Below are 19,586 nucleotides of genomic sequence, written 5' to 3'. Positions count from 1 at the left end.
ACACTCGATCTAGCTAATGATCCAAAAAACGACATGAAACAGATTTACTCTAAGCTTTTCCAGCATTGGCAAAGATCTTGGGAGCAAACAGCTAAAAGGTGAAACAACTAATAGATTTCTTCCACAAGTTTTGATAACTGCACCAAAACCTCCTCCGTAGTACTCACCAGGCCTTCACGTCTCGTTTTTCCTCACTGGTCATGGATCGTTTCGGGCCAAGCTGCATACCCTGGGTCTCACCGATTCTCCTCTCTGCACATGCGGTGACAATGAAGACTGGATTCATCTTATGTAGAATTGCCCTCTTTATGATTTACCCAGAGGTCTCCTAATTACCAGAACTGGAAATATACCCAGTACCCAGGAACATCTCTACATAATTGACAAAACCAACTACAAAGCCTTCAGTACTTTTGTCCAGACTGTATTTGAAATGCGTCAAATTCACATACAGCAATCTGTTCAGCGCATCCCCATCATATAATGAACCCGAAACTCAATTCACAGAACATACCCTGAATGGAAACAAAGAAAACACCAACATGATATTGATCTTTAGCCTGACATAACAGGAATCTCTTCACGTTCACAAAGGGAGCTATCTTACAAACCCACCAATCCAAAAGGACTTTTCTACAATAGACACAAGAACTCCAAGCAATCCTTGAGCTTCATGAATCCATGTGCCTCCTCTCATCCCCTAAGAGAAGATGATCCAAATCCACTACCCAGTGTGGGACACTGCTCATTGCCTACAAGTCACCCTTGGTTGAAGAAGATTTAATTGCTGACGCTGGGCCCTTGCCCAATGTGGAACCCACTCACAAAATTTGATATTGTTCTACACCTCGAAGAGAGGTGTAGAACAATATCTGATTTTCCTACTTGTGTAGGAACTCACATAAATACTCCCCTGGGAGTGGGACTGGCATTTCACTTGTCAAATGCAGGGTAATGCTATTAGGCAACCTGACTTTGTGGGTCACTTGACCTCACAATCTTTTCTCTTCTTCCTGAGGTAGGGTGGGCTCCCCCCTCTACCTCTCCCTCTTTCTTCTTCTCAATCTCTCACCCCTTCTCCTATTTCAAAAAAGAATTTTTTTTTCTTTTCTTTTTTTTTTTTTTTTTTTTTTTGCCCTCCCTGGGAAGCTCAGGCTAACCCCAGGGTCAGCTAGCCAGAGTTCTCTTCCCACTTACCTGCTCCGGCTCCCAGTGCCAGTGAGTAACTAGCGGTCTGTGGTGCTCCACAGACCCTAGGCTAAGCAAGCAGATGAACAACATAAACCGCATTAAGCAAGCAGAAGAACAACGTAAACCGCATTAAGCAAGCAGAAGAACAACATAAACCGCATTAAGCAAACTTGAACATACACTAACATATGCTATCTGGCCTTGACAGTACTGTCTTACTTCACAAGAGATTCAAATGCGGAGTTGTGCGAGAGCACCGGTGCTGCTTGTCAAAAAACACTATGTCACTATGTATTGAATATAATCACATATATTGAGATGATGGTTCGAAATCAGATAAAACAGTTGGTGCTGCGGCAGTGTTATCTGCTTTCACTGTTTCTGCTTCTCTACCTGCCGTTCTTCCCACACCAGGTGGGAAAGACCTGAGTTCGAATCCCGTCGATGACGTGAGGAATTTGTATGGGTATTTTTCACAACGTGGCTGAGATAGTCTGTCTCAGGTGAGGGTAGAATGGTTTTTCTCCCGGAAACTCAAGTTTTTCTTACAGCAAAACAGAAAATTGACCATAAAGCGCACTCAATTCACAGACAATATACACGGAGCAACTTGGCCTAAATAGCCGATGCGCCTAAAATCCAACAACAACAACAACAACAACAGCAGCAGCAGCTTCTCTATCAAGAGATTTCATCAATTTCTGTTGAGAACTATCTCTCTCACTCCTAAGCTTCTAGATTGTGAAATTAGCCCACAGCATATCATATATTGTATATTGATTCTTTAAGCTCTTTGAAATCCGAACTGATCCAGCTACTAGGCAAACAACATACAACGGTATTATGCTAGGTCCCATACTCGGAAATGAAAACGCAGATCAGGCATCAAAACAACATATTATGTTCAAATTTAATTGACATGAAGGTTGCTGTTCAAGGTTACAAAAGCATTATACAAAAAGATTACTACCCGCAATGGAAAAGAAGACAAGAACATAGCAACAACAAATTTATGGAAATTAAGACCTAGTCATCATTTTGGACTTCCAGCACCAGGAACGTAAGAAAAGTTGAAGTGATTCTTGCAAAAGCGCGCATTGGACAATCTGATATAACACCTTTACCATTCTCAGAACACAGTGAGTACAATGTGGAGGGCATTCTCAGAAGCGAATGCCCTCCACAGTGTACCCACTGCCATAATGTACTCACAGTGAATCATATTTCACTTGACTGCTGCTGTTATTAGCGAGAAAGGCTAGAAACATTCCTGTCTCACAAAAGTTTGCAGGAGCCTATAATGGTGAAGCACATGTTAGGAAATGAAGCAGACCAAGATGAACTTTTCTCCTTTCTAAAGAAGATGAAGATGTTCTCTCACCCTCTAAAAACTTACAACCTTAAAACTATTATGCTAATAACTTGAAAGGCACAATGTAGTCCTTGTGCCAAAACCTTCAACAACAACAACAACAACAACAACAACAACAACAACAACAACAACAACAACAACAACAACAACAACATTGGGACTTTTTTGTATGAACGTTGAAGATCTGTCTTACGTTGTAGGAGTAAAATTTGGTATCTTTTCAAATGTTTCGCGCTTAGCGATTTTCTACAACGTCGGCCTCTGTAAGTGATTGCGCCAAATTTCTAATACAATCCATGTGATTAATAAAGGATTAAGGATGGCGTGGAGTAATTATTAGAAGGTTCAGGCAAAAGGAATAGTCCTTTAAGGTAAATTAAATTAATTTTCTTACTGTTGTGAACATTGTCTCTAATAATTTTTCCTTCGCAAAAAACCATTGTGTTCTAAGAAACAGTTCTTTGTTTTTGTTTTGAAAAAAAAGAAAAAAAAAAGATTTTTAGTTAAGATGTGAAGTGAAGCCGAATTGTAGTTGTTTCGATCTGAGGATCATGATTTTTACCTTGAAGTTTTGTGAAATCTAATTGAACAAAAAAGGGCCTTGACCGGGAGTGCGTAAAAATGATACCGCTTGATTAGAAATTTATTTTGGAAAATTTACTCTATTATCACTCAATCAACTATGGATAATGGCTTCTTACCATTGTAGATGTCAGTAACATCTATCTTTTGTGGGGTGGCGCCTGTAGCGTTTTTGTTATTAACAATTTGGGAAGTTGTTTTTTTAATTGCGTATGTTGATAATTATCTGTGAATGTTAATTACAGTGAAGTGTCCATGAATTATATTAAGCGTCATATAAAGAGTAGAGTTTATATAAAGTTCATTATATTCAAGTAAAGGTGAGGCGATATTCTCGCTTTCTTTGGTTTTTGGCTACACTAATGCATCCGCTAACAAAAATCACAATGCGATCTAGCGAAATTTTAAACAGTTGGCACTATATTCAACATATAATTCCTTAAAATAGTGCTTTCAGTCAAGAGGTGCATGGCATACATTAAAATAGACAAATCTGAGAATTTGCTAAGTTCCTTTGCCTTTTAATGACTGCAAGTGTAGTTATCACGTTTACTTCGGCGTATTGGGAAATGAAGTCCATTTGAGTGTACATTCATTGCACTCCAACAACGGCCACTTGAATAATACTTTTCGTCCCTATTATCACTGGTAAGCCCAACTAAGTAATTTCATGGTGTGACCATATTTAATCAAGCAAAGTGAAAAATTTTCATAATTTCGAGCTAAAACTTGCTTTCGTAGCCCTTTGTCATTGTTTTGATAGACAAGATGTGAGATTATCCCTCAGTAGGTAATAAAACATTAATTGCTATTTAAGTAAATGATAATTTTAGTTATGTACATACATTTTTTAATCCATAAGTAATTATGTTAGACTATATTTATTGAGAACATAATTGAGTTTTAGCAATCTGAATGTTATGACATTTTTAATTTTAAAGAAGTGCACATTTGTGTTTAAAAGGGATGTAGGTACACTAGGCAGATGAAATTTTGTCACCTAATGGATTAAATAAAGTGTTGTTTTCTAGGAGTGTGATTATATTTGTGTTGATATTTGTAGTGTGATTATATTTGTGTTGATTTTTAACTACCAGTTTTCTGTTTATTCACATTAAGAAATTTTAGACTATTTTATTGGTGCTCAATAGTTTCCATTGCATCTGTTAATTAAGTCATGATATTTCATCCAATTACTTATTTTATCATCTGTCTGTGCTGTTTGCTTATATTTAGCATAGAAAGATGAAAAATAAATGAAAATTATTCAATACTTATTTAGTAGTATTCTGGTTGCAGTGGTTGCTGTTGCCACCCACTTATTAACCAAGTTACCTACCCACTTAGTAAGTTTCCATGAATGAAAATGGCATCAGCATGTTGGTTGAATGGCTAGTCCTTAAAATTTTATCAAAGCATTTAATTGGTGTTTTATTAATGCTTTTATCTGCATGGAGAGGCATTCTGTTTATGGTGTTTAGTTTAGTAATAGTAATTTAAAAAGAAGCTGATTAAAAATCTCATCTATGGCATTGTATACATAGTCTAACCTAACCTTTTCATTTTAAAGAATGGTTTGTTTTTCAGCTCAGTAATCACTGTAGAAACATACACTTCCAAATTCTGGACTGCCATATAAAGATGGTAGGCAATGCTAATTAACATTTGAAACTACTGCCCTTAGACTGTTGATTTTCCCTCCCCTTGAAGAGTATTAGAGGTGTTGAGTTTTGATAGTAAAGTTTCAAGCCTTCAAGTAACTTGTCGACTATATTTAAGTACCATCATTTATATTGCACCTAGTGATTTTTATTATTATTTTTTTATAATTTTTATTAGTAGTGAGAGATGTATATACTCAGTGATCACTGAATTATGATCACCTACATAGTACCATTCTGGGTCACAGATAACAGCCGTTAGCTGTGCATTGACTCCACTAGAGGTCTGAAGACATCTGTAGGGATCTGCACGGCACAATGTTGGAATAAATTATGCTTGTGTCCATATTAAAAAAAATTTAATTAAATTAAATTTTCTGTTTATACTCCGGGACGACCAAACAGTCAGAGGAGTTCACAAGATAGACAGAATACAAGAAACAGTACCGTATTCAGCAGTCATGGGCTTGAACCCTGGTCACTCAAGGCATGTGTACTTATGCACCCGCACACCTGACCACTAGGCTACAGTGGCCTTGCTATGTTCCACTTTCCATTCCAAACCATTCCACAGGTGTTCAATTGGATTCAAGTTAGGCAAATTTGGAAGCCAATCAAGATGGGTGATATCTTCACTGTCTTCCTTGAATCACTTGTGCACAGTGTGGGCCTGATGATATGGCATGTTATAGCCTTGAAAGATTTCATTTCTGTTCAGGAAAAAAAGAAATGTGGCAGGGTGCACATGGTCTCCTAAGAGCTGCTGGTAGACCTCACCAGTGAAACGTTGATATATATGCACCAGGGATCCTAGTTATTGCCAGAAAAACATGCCCCATATTATTCAAACACTGCCACCTTCCTGGATAATGGGCACCATGCATGATGGTTCATGGACTCATGTTGCTTGTACCACACATGAAGGCATCAGGTATTTAGACTCATCTGACCAGCACACTTGTTTCTAGTTGAATGATCATCGATGGCAAATGTTGACGACAACATTTGCCATCGATGATCATTGGTGAGGAGAGGGTGTCTCTTGTGTTGTCTGCTGCTGAACTCCGTACATCTGTGTGTGTGTGTGTGTGTGTGTGAGAGATGCGTTGTCATTTGGGATATAGTTCTTGCATTATCCATGTTGTATCAAAGTGCCAACTGTTGCACAGTGATTTGCTGTTGATCCCGTACAATGTGCTGTGCCATTCGCTTCCCACAAACATCCACCTTGTGTAATCCTCTACAGTTCTGTTTTTGGGAGATGGTTTGACCAATTCAACACCATGCTTTGTACACCTTAACCACAGTGGGCCGTGAGCATCTGACAAGACATGCAGTTTCTGATATGGAAGCACCCAATGCATGAACTCCCACAATCAGACCATTTTGAAATTCTGCGATGTCTTTACTACACCCCATAAATACTACTTTATCACTTTTATTTGCATGATGCCAGGTGCAAATTATCGCTGCTCTAGCCTAGGAAGCTGTTTGGCTTTTTAAACTGGAGCTGTGGCATAGCCCATTATGGATGGGGTTATCACAATTCATTAATCACTGAGTGTATGTGTATATTTATATATATATATACATATATATAAAAAATATATATATATATATATATATATGTGTGTGTGTGTATTGTCAAACAGAAAATTTTTTTCAGTATAAGGAGTGTATTATATAAATTTTAAAAAAATGAATGATACTTAAAAATGCTAGTATATTAAATGCATGAATACACAGAATTAGGTAATGAAATGTGCTAGATTCAATAAGAAGTAAATAATTTTCTTTAATACATTTCAGTACACAAAGTATAGGCCTCTAAAAATATATATTTAATCATTGCAGGATTAAATTTTTATTAAAATAACCACAGACAACACACCGATTTTATATATCTTCCTTATTTGAAATAATAGAAGTAATTAAATACATAAAATATATTGATTTCATAAATATACAAGAATGGTATAAAATAACTGGCATATTAAAATACCATAAATGTATATAATGTCATAGCTACAGATAAAATTTAACTAAAATGTTTATAATCATTGTTAGCTTTGTTGAACCTATCAATGCCATTGGATTCATCATTAAACATGAAATGTCAGCATTTTTGTTGTTAAAAGTGTATAATCTGATTATGCTAATTTTATGTAACCTGTATGGTAGTACATACAGTTAGTGTGTATGGGCAGCTGGGAAACTTGTATTTTTAAATGACTTATTAGGGCAGGAAAAAATTGCCCTGTCCAACAAATAAATAAAAAAATAATAATAATTGAGATTAAAATAGGTGATTTGACTAATTTTGATAAATGATTTCAAAATTATTATTCAAAATCTAATGTCACATAAAGATTTTGAGCTTCAGGTTTTGTTTAATAAAGAAAATGTTGGTAATTAGAGTTGCACTGATAAGAAAATTGCCTGATTACCGGCTGATTAGTCATTACAATGCTTTCCTAACATAGTCAGCAGCCCACTGAAAAAGTCTGCTGTACTGTGGCCATAGATGCTGATGTGCCTAAAAAATCCCCAAACAAACTGAAAAAGTCAAGGTGTATTTCAGTATTAATTATAGTACAGTACATGCAGTCAAATATCAACTGAATAATACTAATATATGGAATATTACAGTGGTTCATGTGTAAGAGTGTTCAATTACAGAAAACTAGTTACATAACTGTAACTAGTTTTATAAGTATATGTAACTAATTCTTTTAGACCAACTGCTTGTGGGCATTTTTTGCATCCTGCTGACACCGATACATCATTTGCATCCCAGAAGCATTTCCCTGATACACACAGATGGTTAAACGCCACTCACGTGACTCCTACTTTGATAGTCTGCCCATCTCACTTGAACCTGTTAAGAAGAATTGCAACTCTTGGATGAAAAAATTTTTTTTTTTCTACTCGATTTTCTATGTTGCTACCATTCTGGACTTTTGGCAGCGCTGGGGACTGACAGTTCTACTTGTCACCAATGAGTTTAATGATTTTTAATGGTTTTATAGGTAAATTGAAGTGATATTTTGTTATTTTCAGTATTAATAATGGTGTTAGAATACATATTCATGGTTATTTTTGTCAAAATTTGAACTTGAAAATGTTATTTACGAGGGGGATGCTGGAAATTTGGAACGAAAGTCAACACGAGAATCATGGCAAATTACGGGAAACGTACCCGACAAACTGCTTTTCCACTACCACAGTTTTTCACTGCATTCTCCGTAAACAGATGATGCATGTTATCAATTAGTTTCCTGTGGTTCTCGTGTCGGCTTTATTTACCTTCGCCCCATGTTGTATTCAGTTTCTTTGCACACCTTATTAATCCATAATGTGTTTCTAATCCCTCTTAATATTTTTTCAGATTAAATTTTATTAATATTTAAGCAGTACTGTAGTTGTAAATACAGCAGAAGGTATACTGTATGAATGTTAAAAGTAGAGTATATTGTGCCTATCAGGCTTATTAATTTAATTCACTTTGGTCTCATAGAAGTTGCATAAAATTATAAGTATTGCCTAGGAATCAAATTCTGATAAATTTATTTTTTAATTTTCAGTAAATATTTTAATAATATTTGTTTTTTCAAGTCTTTCAAAAACCAGAAGGTATATGCTATTCACCTAAAAAAAAAATTTAGAGAGTATATGGTGTATACCCTCCACTACAGCCCTGGATTTAAGTAATTGTCAAAGTGATCATTATGGCACCAAGTACTGCATGGAAGTATTTTGCAATAAATCCAAAGGACAAAACTGTTTGCATATGTAATTTATGTGAAACCACCATATCAAGGGGTGGTAAAACAACCAAAACATTTACAACCACAAATATGATGAATCATATCAAAAAGTTCCATCCAAAAGAAACAGAAGCATCAGATAAGTTGAAAAGGACATATGCTGAATGTTTGGGAAGTAGCACCACCACTGAACCTCCTACTAAAGTGCAAACTACTATAGAAGCAGTATTAATAAAGAAGAAGCTTTTGGGATGTTAATGACCACAAGGCTAAAGAGCTCCATTATTTAATTGGAGAAATGATAGCTGTTGACCTTCAACCATATTCTATAACACATGACATTGGATTCCAAAAGCTATTAAAAAAAATTTGCCCAAATTATAATATTCCAAGTAGAAAATATTTCACTGATATCCAGATATATTTCAGAAGATAAAAACAAAACTTCAAACACCTTGATAAAGCCATCAATATTTCTTTAACCACTGATATTTGGACAGCTACTACAAATAATTCTCAATTTCTGAGTATTACAGCCACTGGCTTTCAAGTGAGTTTGAACAACACAGGGCTGTCCTAATAATTCTTCCATTTTCAGGCTCTCATACAGGGATATCGATCAGTGAAGAGTTGAACAATGTGCTAGAAGAATATAAGATCTCAAAAAGCAGTCTTCCTTATACTGCGAGATTCTGGAGCAAATATGGTAGCTGGGGTCACTTGTACCGGTTTACAGTCACAATCATGTTTCATACACACATTGCAATTTTTCAGTAAATGATTACATGTTTGCCCAGCAGGCTAAGGACTGTTGTTACTATTAATAGGAATATTGTGAAATACTTCAGCCATTCTGCTTCAGCAGTTAACAAATTAATGGAAATACAGGAGCAGCTAAATTCAGAGAAGCATAAATTAATTCAAGGTGTATCTTCAATAACTTCCTTCTGTTCCAGGGAAAATAATGGAGTCACTGGTTAAAGAAGCAATGCAGGATCATCTGGACAAGATTGCAGTTATAGTTCAGACACAGCACAGGTTTGTTAAGGGGAAGTCTTGTCTGACAAATTTGATTGGATACTATGATGTGATCACAAAGGAACTGGATGCAAAAAATAATTTTGATATTATATACTTGGATTTTAGGAAAGCTTTTGATACTTTTGCACATGGAAGACTACTGTACTGAGCAGTATGGCATTAAGGGCAAGTTGCTACAATGGGTAGTGGAAAATGAAAAGGACTTGGGGTAATTGTGCAGTCAGATATGGTTTTCTGAGCAGTGCAGACAGGCTGCAAGAGTAGCTCATGCTGTCTTGTCAATGATATACAGGAATTTTGCTAGCAGGGATAAGGAGGTGATTGTACCCTGGTATAAGGCAATGGTCAGGCCACACCTTGAGTACTGCATACTGGTCTGGAGGCCTCATTTTAAGAAGGATGTAGAGCTGTTTGAACAAGCACAGAGAAGGGCAACGAGATTGGTGAGTGGAATATAGCGTTGCTGTTACCAAGAAAGGCTTAAGTTTTGCAAATTGCTTCATCTTGAGACTAGGCACCTGTGAGGTGATCTAATCAAGGTGTATAAGGCCTTGAATGGTTTGAGCAAGCTCAATTCTTATGGGATTCTTCCTCTTGCTCAGATTACTCACCTGAAGAGACAAATTCAAATTGAGGAAAGACAGTTGTAGAATAGATGTGCAGAAATTTGCCTTTAGCCAGCAGGTGGTTGATAGTTGGAACAAACTTCCATCTGTTGTATTGTAGGTCAACAACTTAAATAAATTCAAGGCAGAACTAGACAACATTTGGAGTGAATGAATGGGTGAAATTGGAAGGTTTTTTTTTTTGCTGATACTATATAAGCTTGCTATCTTGCATCATATGCCTCTGCTAATTCTAATGTATCCACTGGTTGGAAAGAAACACAGAACAGTGAAAAGCTCTTGCAACAATATTCCAACATCAAGTTTATACCAGTGGGATCTTGTAGAAAAAATTGATTGTCCAACTCCTAGGTCCGTTTGAAGAAATTGCTAAAGAAACTAGTAAAAGAGAATCAACCACTTCAGTGATAATCCCTACAATTTCGACTCTTAATTTATGTATGTCCAAAGCTGTCCAAAATGATAATTTCAGTGGAATTTTTACCACAGTTGAAGAGCTTAAATGATCAATCATGAAAAGATTTTCCGTTTACATAGAAAATAAATCTTGGTGTTTATTTACTTTTATAGATCCTAGATTTAAGATGAAATTTCAAAGATGTGATATGAAAAACAAAATAAAGGATTGGCTTTTAGAAGCTCTGTAGCAAGATCCAGTGGAGGTAAGAGGGTATTCTCTTGATGATATTTCAACAGGATATGCTTCGACCAGTTCTTCTGAAGATCGAGATACCCCAGGCTTTACTATGACTTTTTCAAATTTGTTTGATGACTTAGCTTCTGCTAAGACGGATAGTGTTCAAAACGAAGGAACAGAAGAAATGTCACCCAGAGTAAGTTCATAAGAGAAGCAATCCTCAAAAAAAAACAAGCAGTATTCAGTGTTGCACTCAAGAATTGAATCAGTATTTACGTTTGCCATTACTGCCTAGAAACAATAGCCCATTTCTGTGGTGGAAAAACATGCGAGACAAACTACCTCTTCTGAGTAAACTAGCTTTGAAATATTAAAGTGCACCAGCTTCATCAGTTGAAAGTGAAAGAATATTTAGTACTGGTGGTGATTTGTATGAACCTGCAAGAAATAGGCTATCCTGAAAATGGGGAAACTCCATTGTTTTTGAATTACAATTTAAGAGTATTCAATTTTGATTACTCTGCGGTAAACTACTAATTTGTGGTTTCCCTTTATACTGTTAAAAAAGGTGATAAATTTGATTGAAATACCTGTTAGGTTGCATTTTTTTATTGTATTCAGTGTATTAATAAAAATAAATTGGCTATAACAGCAGCCAAACTCAGAAAATGTTTACTTAATCTATTTCAGTCTATCAAAGCTAACTGATGAATCTCTTGGTAGCGATTAACTGGCTTAAATTTAGCAGGAAATGGCCGATTACTGATTATGTACCAATTAATCGGTGCATCCTTAGTATTTATCATTTGTTATTCATTTTAGTGGTAAAATTATTGCAGAAAATTTGTACATCTGAGATATTGTGTTTCGGTAAACTGATGAAAACCTTTCATTGAAAATAAAAAGTGGACTTTTAGACATTTGGTATTACAGTAAACTCTTTATTTTACAGTCTAATAGTAGTAGTGGGGAGGGGGGTCTATTAATGCTGAACAACCATAAAATTGAAAGTTGTTTTTTTTTTTTTTTTCAAGACCATTTATACTCCACATAACTGACAATTTAAAAAGTTATTCTGTATATGTATATATTAGAAACACTGAAATAAAGTTAATAAAAAACAAGCTTTTTATTTACCATGATTTTATTATTTGGTGCATAGTATGTAGAGGATAATTAGACCATGATCATATAGTGGTGACTGGAAAAACTATTCAGAGAACTAAGGAAGTTGAGACAGTGGTGAATCTTCCTTAAAAACTTTCTTATGCTTAGCACTGATTTTTACATCTGACATTGTTTTTTTATGTTTGATACGGTTTGTTTTTTCATGTCATATTCCTTGTAAATGTTGGAAACAGGCACACCTGAGTTTAACTTCTCTGACAACGTTGATTTCTATACAGCATTCGTATGCTTGGGTTTGTGCACTCCTTTTGCCAATTTTCTTAGGGCCCATGGTGATACACTGTGAGGTTATGATAAAGAAACAGGGCACAGGCAAGCACTTAATGATATAATGAGAAGTGTATTGGTAAACAGCTTGAGATGCTTGCTGTCAGCTGCCATGACTAATGAGATCCAACTATTCCCCATTTCATGAGCACACTCAGAATACACCCTGGTTCCAATAAGATTTTTTCATCTGTTTAAATTGAGTTCATGAAATTAAGGGTTTACTGTCATATTTGAGTTTTATACCCTCCCCACATTTTTAAATAAATGTCTTGAGCTCATTCAGTCTTGTTTAAGTTTTGGCTGAACACTTACTGAATCAATTAAATTCCTTGGTTTTCAGTTTAACAAATATTACTTTGTTAATATTTGTTACTGTATATACATTTTTCACATGTAGAGAACACACATACAATTTTCATGTGTGTTTCCTTTGGTTACGGCCGATGCTAGGGGTAAAGTGAGTGTAAAGTGTATTCGTGTCAAACAGCACCAGGGAGTTCCCCCATTTCCATGTGGTTTTCTTTGTGGGTGTAACAGATCACTGTTAAGGCCAGAGATTTAAAAGAAGGGTGCTAGGGGTATGCAAGTGAGGCACTTGCCACAGTCTAGCAGCATTTAAAATAGGTTCTGCTAGATGTGCTACTGCATATATATGATATGAATTAGGTGCCATTACAAGGGTTTGCCTTAGACGTCACAAACGCTAGTGCCAACCTTGCCTTTCGTTATGAACACACACAAACACGCTTCGATGGCTGTTTTGAATGTGTTCATATATGTATTAGTTGTCTAGAAATATTTAAGTAGGTACTGCCATATCTTATCTGTTTCTAAGTAATTGTAAACATAGCTTATGATAGATGGCAGCTAGAAAATAGTTGTAAATATTGAAAGAAAATCTCACACGTATTAGCTTCAGTTGTCTGTTTTTTTGCTATAAGAGCTGAAATTTAATAAATTTTTGGGATTTCTGAACTGGAAGTTGATGAAATTGAATTGAAGTAAAAGAAGCTGTGATCTGATGCAGTAATGTCCATTAGAAAAAAGTAACAGTGAGCTTTTTTTTTGTGATTTTTTTATTTTTTCACTTTCTCAAGTTTTTTTTAAAATTCTGATTTGATTTTTGACAGTTCACTCTAATGTTGAAAGGTCAGGTCAAAATAAGAACAAATTAATATTTAAAATCACATAAGTACAAGTGTTCTTTTTTACAAAACTTCCACAAAGAAACTTTTGCAGAGTCCACTGCTGCTGCAAACCCATGTGCATCCAGGAACTCATGCAAAAGGATTAAGCTTTGTTTTATTTTTGAAGCATTTGGTTAAAGTAGTTGAAACAGTTAATATATTTTATCGAATTCTTTTACACTCATTATTTACCCCATCCTTATTGTTACATAAAATCCTAAATATTTTGGTAAAGCACATTTGCCATTGTTTCAATTGTTTGCACCAGTAGAAAATTGGCTCTGATATTGTCCTGTCACAATATAAATGTGAGATATTATATCATGGGATGCAATTTTTGAGGTGTCTTATAGTATGTGAAAACTCACTTATGTCCTGCAACATTAGTCAATGCAGTGGTTCCAGTTTATATTTTGTTACGTATAATGTGAATGGCACTTATTTATTATTGTTTCAAAGGGTTAGAAACTATACACAAGTATATTGAGGATGACTGTTCGTATCCAGGTGTCGTTCTGCATATTTTTACTGTTTGTTTATGAACAATTTTACTTTTCATTAAAATTTATTTCAAAGCATAATTTGAGATCAGATAAGGTGATTGGTATTTTGAAACATTTAAGATGGAAGAGTGACAGATTCCTGAGAAAAGAAAATAGTGACAAACTAAAGACAGCACTGGTTACACTGTTGAAGTCTGATAATGGATAAGAATTTTAAATGCAAAATTAATGGCTACTGTAAGAGCAAATGAAACACTTGAGCAAGTTAACATCATATGACCAACTGACAATGCGAAATTCAGAAGTGCATTCCAGTGTTATAAATGAATATGGCTTGAAATTTTAATAAATAGAAGTACATATACGGAAGTCAAAACGAGGCTCAGAATTCTGAAGAAGAACCAAATACTGAAGAATACAATTGTGATCAAATGACAATTATTTGTGAATTTTTAAAACTAAGAAATTTTCTTGAGGAAAGACCTAGAGATAATATATTCAACAGTGGCTGCCACAAAGGCAAATTAAAATTGGAATTCAGATGAGCATTTCCTGACTTATAATGTCAAATCCAAGTTCATTACATTATAAAAATATCAATCACATTAGAGCTCAGATATTTTTCAGATATTATTTACCCTTTGAGGTTGTCACAGACATTCTCTCAGATATGCCAGACAAGCTGTACTTGCTACCTGGGAGTCTAAAACGCTGATGGAACTGATATTCGGGTGACACTCAAGTCAAGTGGACCCAATTTCGGCGAAGTCCGGACGGTCTGTGACAGCCAAATCCTCTGCTTGCACCTTCACGATGGTGGGACTGTTAGTAATCCTGGGTATAACCTCCATGCACAAGTACATGGTGGGTGACCACCCAGGTGTGAACAAATGTAAGCAGGGGTCGAGGTGTGGCGCCCACACCACATGGAGGAACGCCACCCCTCTGTGTTACCAAACAGTACTAGGTGGTAGATGACTCTCATCAACCGGTGAAATACCACCACTTTGCTTATTGGAAGCTTGAAGTGGTGGAACCCATGTTTAGTCTCTAGAGCTACGTTCTGGTCAACCCTTCCCTATCTCTTCCATCATGCAGTATGATTGATGAGTTTTGAGGTTATGATGAACGTCGTGGCGAGATCCAATATTCCTTACATTTCGAGGGTCCAGCTCTAAAACGGTGTTCGCAGGCCGACCGCTAGTTAGTACACCGGACTGAACCTATTGGTAACTCTCTAGGAGGCTTCCGGATCAGCTAGTGTATAATCTTGCTACCTCTACTCTACCAGATAGTGACTGGAGGGAGTCCAAGTAGTGTGTATGCGGGGAGCATTGTCGAGGCCATGTTATGTCAAGGATCTGGGTATATTCTTACCACATGTACGCCATATCCAAAAATTTCATTACTTCATACAGCATGTCCCACCCACTTTTTCTTACTATTGAATACACATTGAATTGTCAAACTAATAGAGCAAGCTTATCTGCGAAAAGATCTAAATCTTCCAAGGACTTCCTAATTCATTTCACAAATATACGTGGTCTCAATTCTAATCTCAACGATGTCCATTTCCACTTGCAGTCTGCCAAACCCCATGTACCTTTTCTGACAGAATCTCAGTTATCGGTTGATTCAACTACTGCTCATCTCAGATGTCCAAATTATTCGCTGTATGATTCCTTTCGCCTCAAAGGTGGTACTTGTGCATATGTCCGTTCTGATATTCCCTGTCAGAGACGTGGCAATTTGGAATCCCTCTCTTTGATCTTCTCTGGCTTAAAATCTCTCTACCTCACATTGTGTCAAATTCATCTGTTGTCTCTACCGTTCTCCCAACTCCACTAATCACTTAAAGCTCTTTGACTTCCTCTGCTATGGATAAAGGGATGGTTGAGTGGGAGAAGACAGAGAGTGATAATCAATGGACACTGCTCTCCGTGGACTAATGTTATTAGTGGAATCCCTCAGAGTTTAGTGTTGGGTCCATTGTTGTTTTCTGTATTTATAAATGATATTGATGATGGTATATCATCATTAAAATTTAAGTACAAGTTTGCAGATGGTACGAAGGTTGGCAGTGTTGTTAATGGCAGTACACTGCTGCAACAGGATCTCGAAAAGTTGAGCAGATGGGCTGAGAGGTGGCAAATGAAGTTTAACATTGACAAATATAAAGTACTACCTATGGGAAGCAGTAATCCCAGAGTAACGTATCAACTCCGTGGTACCACACTGACAGTGGTAGAGAATGAAAAAGACCTGGGGGTAATTGTGCAGGCAGATTTGAAGTTTTCTGAGCAGTGCAGACAGTCTGGAAGAGTCACTCATGGTGTCTTGTCAATGATATACAGGAATTTTTCTAGCAGAGATAAGGAGGTGATTATCCCCTTGTATAAGGCAATGGGCAGAGCACGCCTTGAGTACTGTATACAGGTCTGGAGGCCTCATTTTAAGAAGGATGTAGAGCTGTTGGAATGAGTACAGAGACAGGCAACAAGATTAGTGAATGGAACAAACGGTTGCTCTTATGAAGAAAGGTTAAGTTTGTGTCTGGAGACTAGGCACCTGCGACGTGATCTGATTGAGATATATAAAGCCTTGAACAGTTTGAGCATGCTCAATGCTGATGGGATTCTTCCTCTTGCTCAGAATAATCGCCTGAGAGGGCATAAATTCAAATTGAGGAAAGACAGTTGTAGGATAGATGTGCGGAAGTTTGCCTTTAGCCAGCAGGTGGGTGACTGCTGGAACAAACTTCCATCTGTCGTTGTAGAAGTTGATAGCTTAAATAGATTCAAGGCAGAACTTGACAAACATATGGAGCGAGTGGATGGATGAAATAAGGTTTTTTTTTTTTTTTGGCTGATGCTATATAAACTTGCTTTCTTGCATCATGTTCCAGTGCTAATTTCGGTGGATTTATACACTAGTGTCTAATAGAATAGCACTGTCCATATCAGATCTTCCTATTCTGGAAACAAATTGTCCTTATTCTTTATTTTTTAACCTTGTAGTCCTTTGAAGTATCACAAATTTAAATAAATACACCAACTGTTTTGATTAAAATAGTTTAATACTGTAAAAATATAAAATATACATATAATAAAATATACCAAGCGATACTGTGGATACTTTAAAATAATATTTACAAAACTGATTTACTATAAAATAAAATAAAATTTATTACAAAAATGTTAAAATACAATAAAATACGAAAATTATAAGCGATAAAACAATGACTGTAGCTTTCGGGGTCATCCGCCTTCTTTCTCAGCAACAATGCTACTTGGGCAACACATCCTTTAGTATCAGGTTCACGGCACCCATGGCTGACCAGGCGCATGTTCAGTATTACTTTCACGTGCGTCAGTACCGGAAGTGGCTCGAGAATGTGGAAACGTGAAGCGCTCATCTCTTGCAAGGACTACAGCTTCCAAGATGGGGTGGAGTCGAACATCCCTTAATCCCTATTCATGCTACTGTTTTCGGACGAGCCAATCCACAAACTCTCCAACCACTTACGGTCCCAGAACCTGTGTGCCCGGTCAAGGATGACAACATTCTCGGGGGAGACTTGGTGCTGTTTTTCCCAATAATGCTCAACAATCGCGGACTAATTGAACTCTGCGGTCTCTATGGCTCATGTGTTCTCCCAGACGGTCTTTTAGTCGCCGTCCTGTCTCCCCACATAACACTCCCTACAATCCTGGCATCTGATCTCATATATAACCCCACTACTAGAGTCCTTAGCAATGGGGTCTATGACCTGTGACACTACCGTGTGCAACCTCTGGCCCGGAAGTTGCACACAGCGTGCCTGAAAGTCACGAAGCATCCTTGCAATACGATCTGATAAGCCCGGATAGTAGGGAATATAAACTGTGGTGACTGGAACGGACGGTGTTGTTTCATGATTAGATTGCATGTCTCTACTATATTTATCAATGACCCTCTGGGGGTAACCGCATTTTAATAGGTCCGTCCCGACTTGCTCAGTTTCTTTCTCTCTCTCTCCTCAGAGGTGCTACAATGTGTCCTAACCCTACCCAAAGGTGCAACGCTGTTTTTATGCTGCACTGTCTGCGCTTATCTGTAATTGGGTGTACTGGCTCCTACACATTGGTTTCCTAAAGATTGTAGTTCTAAGCCTGGAACCTTCTCTGTATACCATTACATACAGGAATGGGAGGGTACCATTCACTGCTGACCAGGCTAGCCGGGTGAGTAAAGTGTCTGCCTGGCAACCCAAAGGTCGCGGGTTCGAATCCCACCTTGGGCTTGGATCAAAGTACTGCAAAAACCTTGGGAGGTGCATTATAGCCACAGAAGCCGATGCGCCAATAACTACCAAAGAAGAAGAGAAGTACCATTCACTTCTACCTCTGAGGTAAACTGTATAAAAGGAGAGAAACCATTGAGAAAACTAACAACATCCTCCTCTCTCCCCTTCTGTACCATAGTGAATGTGTCATCCATGTATCTTTTCCACCTACGCATAGGGAACTCCGAGTTTGCAAAAATCCCTATTCTCTAATTCTTCCGTTGCTAGGTTTGCGACAATCACGCTAATCGGAGAACCCATAGCTGTGCCGTGAACCTGCATGTACATTACTCCTTGAAATACTAAGGTGGTACTAGAGAGGCATAATTCTACGCCACAACATATATCCTCCAAACTTAAATGAGATCTGCACTTAAGGTATCATCTTTCTGCAGGGCTAACTTTGCACATTCCACCTCATGTGCTATGGGGATACAAGTAAATAATGATATTACATTTAACGATATCATTATCTCATTCTCTTCTACATTTTGGTTCTTTACAAAGCTCACAAATTTCACACTATCTTTGATAACAAACACAGATCGTCCCACTATAGAGGAAATCAGCTACGCCAGAAATTTTGACAAAGCATAAGTAGGGTTACCAATAAAAAGAAACAATGGGTCGTAGCAGGATCCCCACTTTATGCTTTTTTGGTAGCCCATAAAATCTGGGCAGCTGACACCCTGATGCATGCATAGAACAATATCTCTCTTTAGAAATCTTTCCCGTTTTTAACCAGAGTTGTTAACACGTTGTTCTAACCCGGCTAATGGATTTCTTCGGGTGATCTTATATGTACCACTATCCTGTAACAGATCTAAAACTTTTTTGTGATAATCATTCCTACTTAATACCACTGTTGATCTACCCTTATCTGCCGGTAAAACAACGATACTATCATCCTGCTTGAGTTCCTTTAACGCTCTCTTCTGGTTACGGGTGTGATTAGAATTGACCTTTGCCTGACAGAAAATGGCAGAGGCTTTAACCCAGATTCGGTTAGCAATAGGCTCCGGTAATTTGTTAATTGCCCTCTCAATACCCATAGTTGTCTCAGTAATCGGAAGTTTAGAGGGTAACAGGGCAAACTTAGGTCCTAAAGCCAATACCTCTTCTTGTTCTTTAGTTAGTAGTTTATCACTTAAATTCTGAATAAAATTATTTTTACCCAAAAGTGCCCTGGCAATGCTATTTTTATGCTGTGCAGACTGCGCAGCGTAAAAATAGCATT

At 37.0% G+C, this 19,586-nt stretch overlaps 1 protein-coding gene across 3 annotated transcripts in view; it reads left to right on the top strand.

The window, feature by feature from the left end:
• The first annotated feature begins 3,358 nt into the window (after nt 1–3,358).
• The window catches only part of LOC150079457 (RNA-binding protein 5-like), a 51,925-nt gene continuing 35,697 nt past the window's right edge, over nt 3,359–19,586 (top strand). The window contains exon 1 of one of the 3 annotated variants that reach the window (XM_090384058.1): nt 3,359–3,465. The gene's annotated coding sequence lies outside the window, so the exon portion shown is untranslated. The other 2 variants (XM_090384057.1, XM_090384056.1) reach the window with 2 other exon arrangements.

This window comes from Mastigoproctus giganteus, chromosome 10 (genome assembly GCF_048544385.1).
Source record: "Mastigoproctus giganteus isolate SK-2022 chromosome 10, ASM4854438v1, whole genome shotgun sequence".
In the NCBI taxonomy this organism is placed as follows: Eukaryota; Metazoa; Arthropoda; class Arachnida; order Uropygi; family Thelyphonidae; genus Mastigoproctus; species Mastigoproctus giganteus.
The sequence above is the reverse complement of the archived record's forward strand: the minus strand, read 5'-3'. Positions and strand labels throughout refer to the sequence as shown.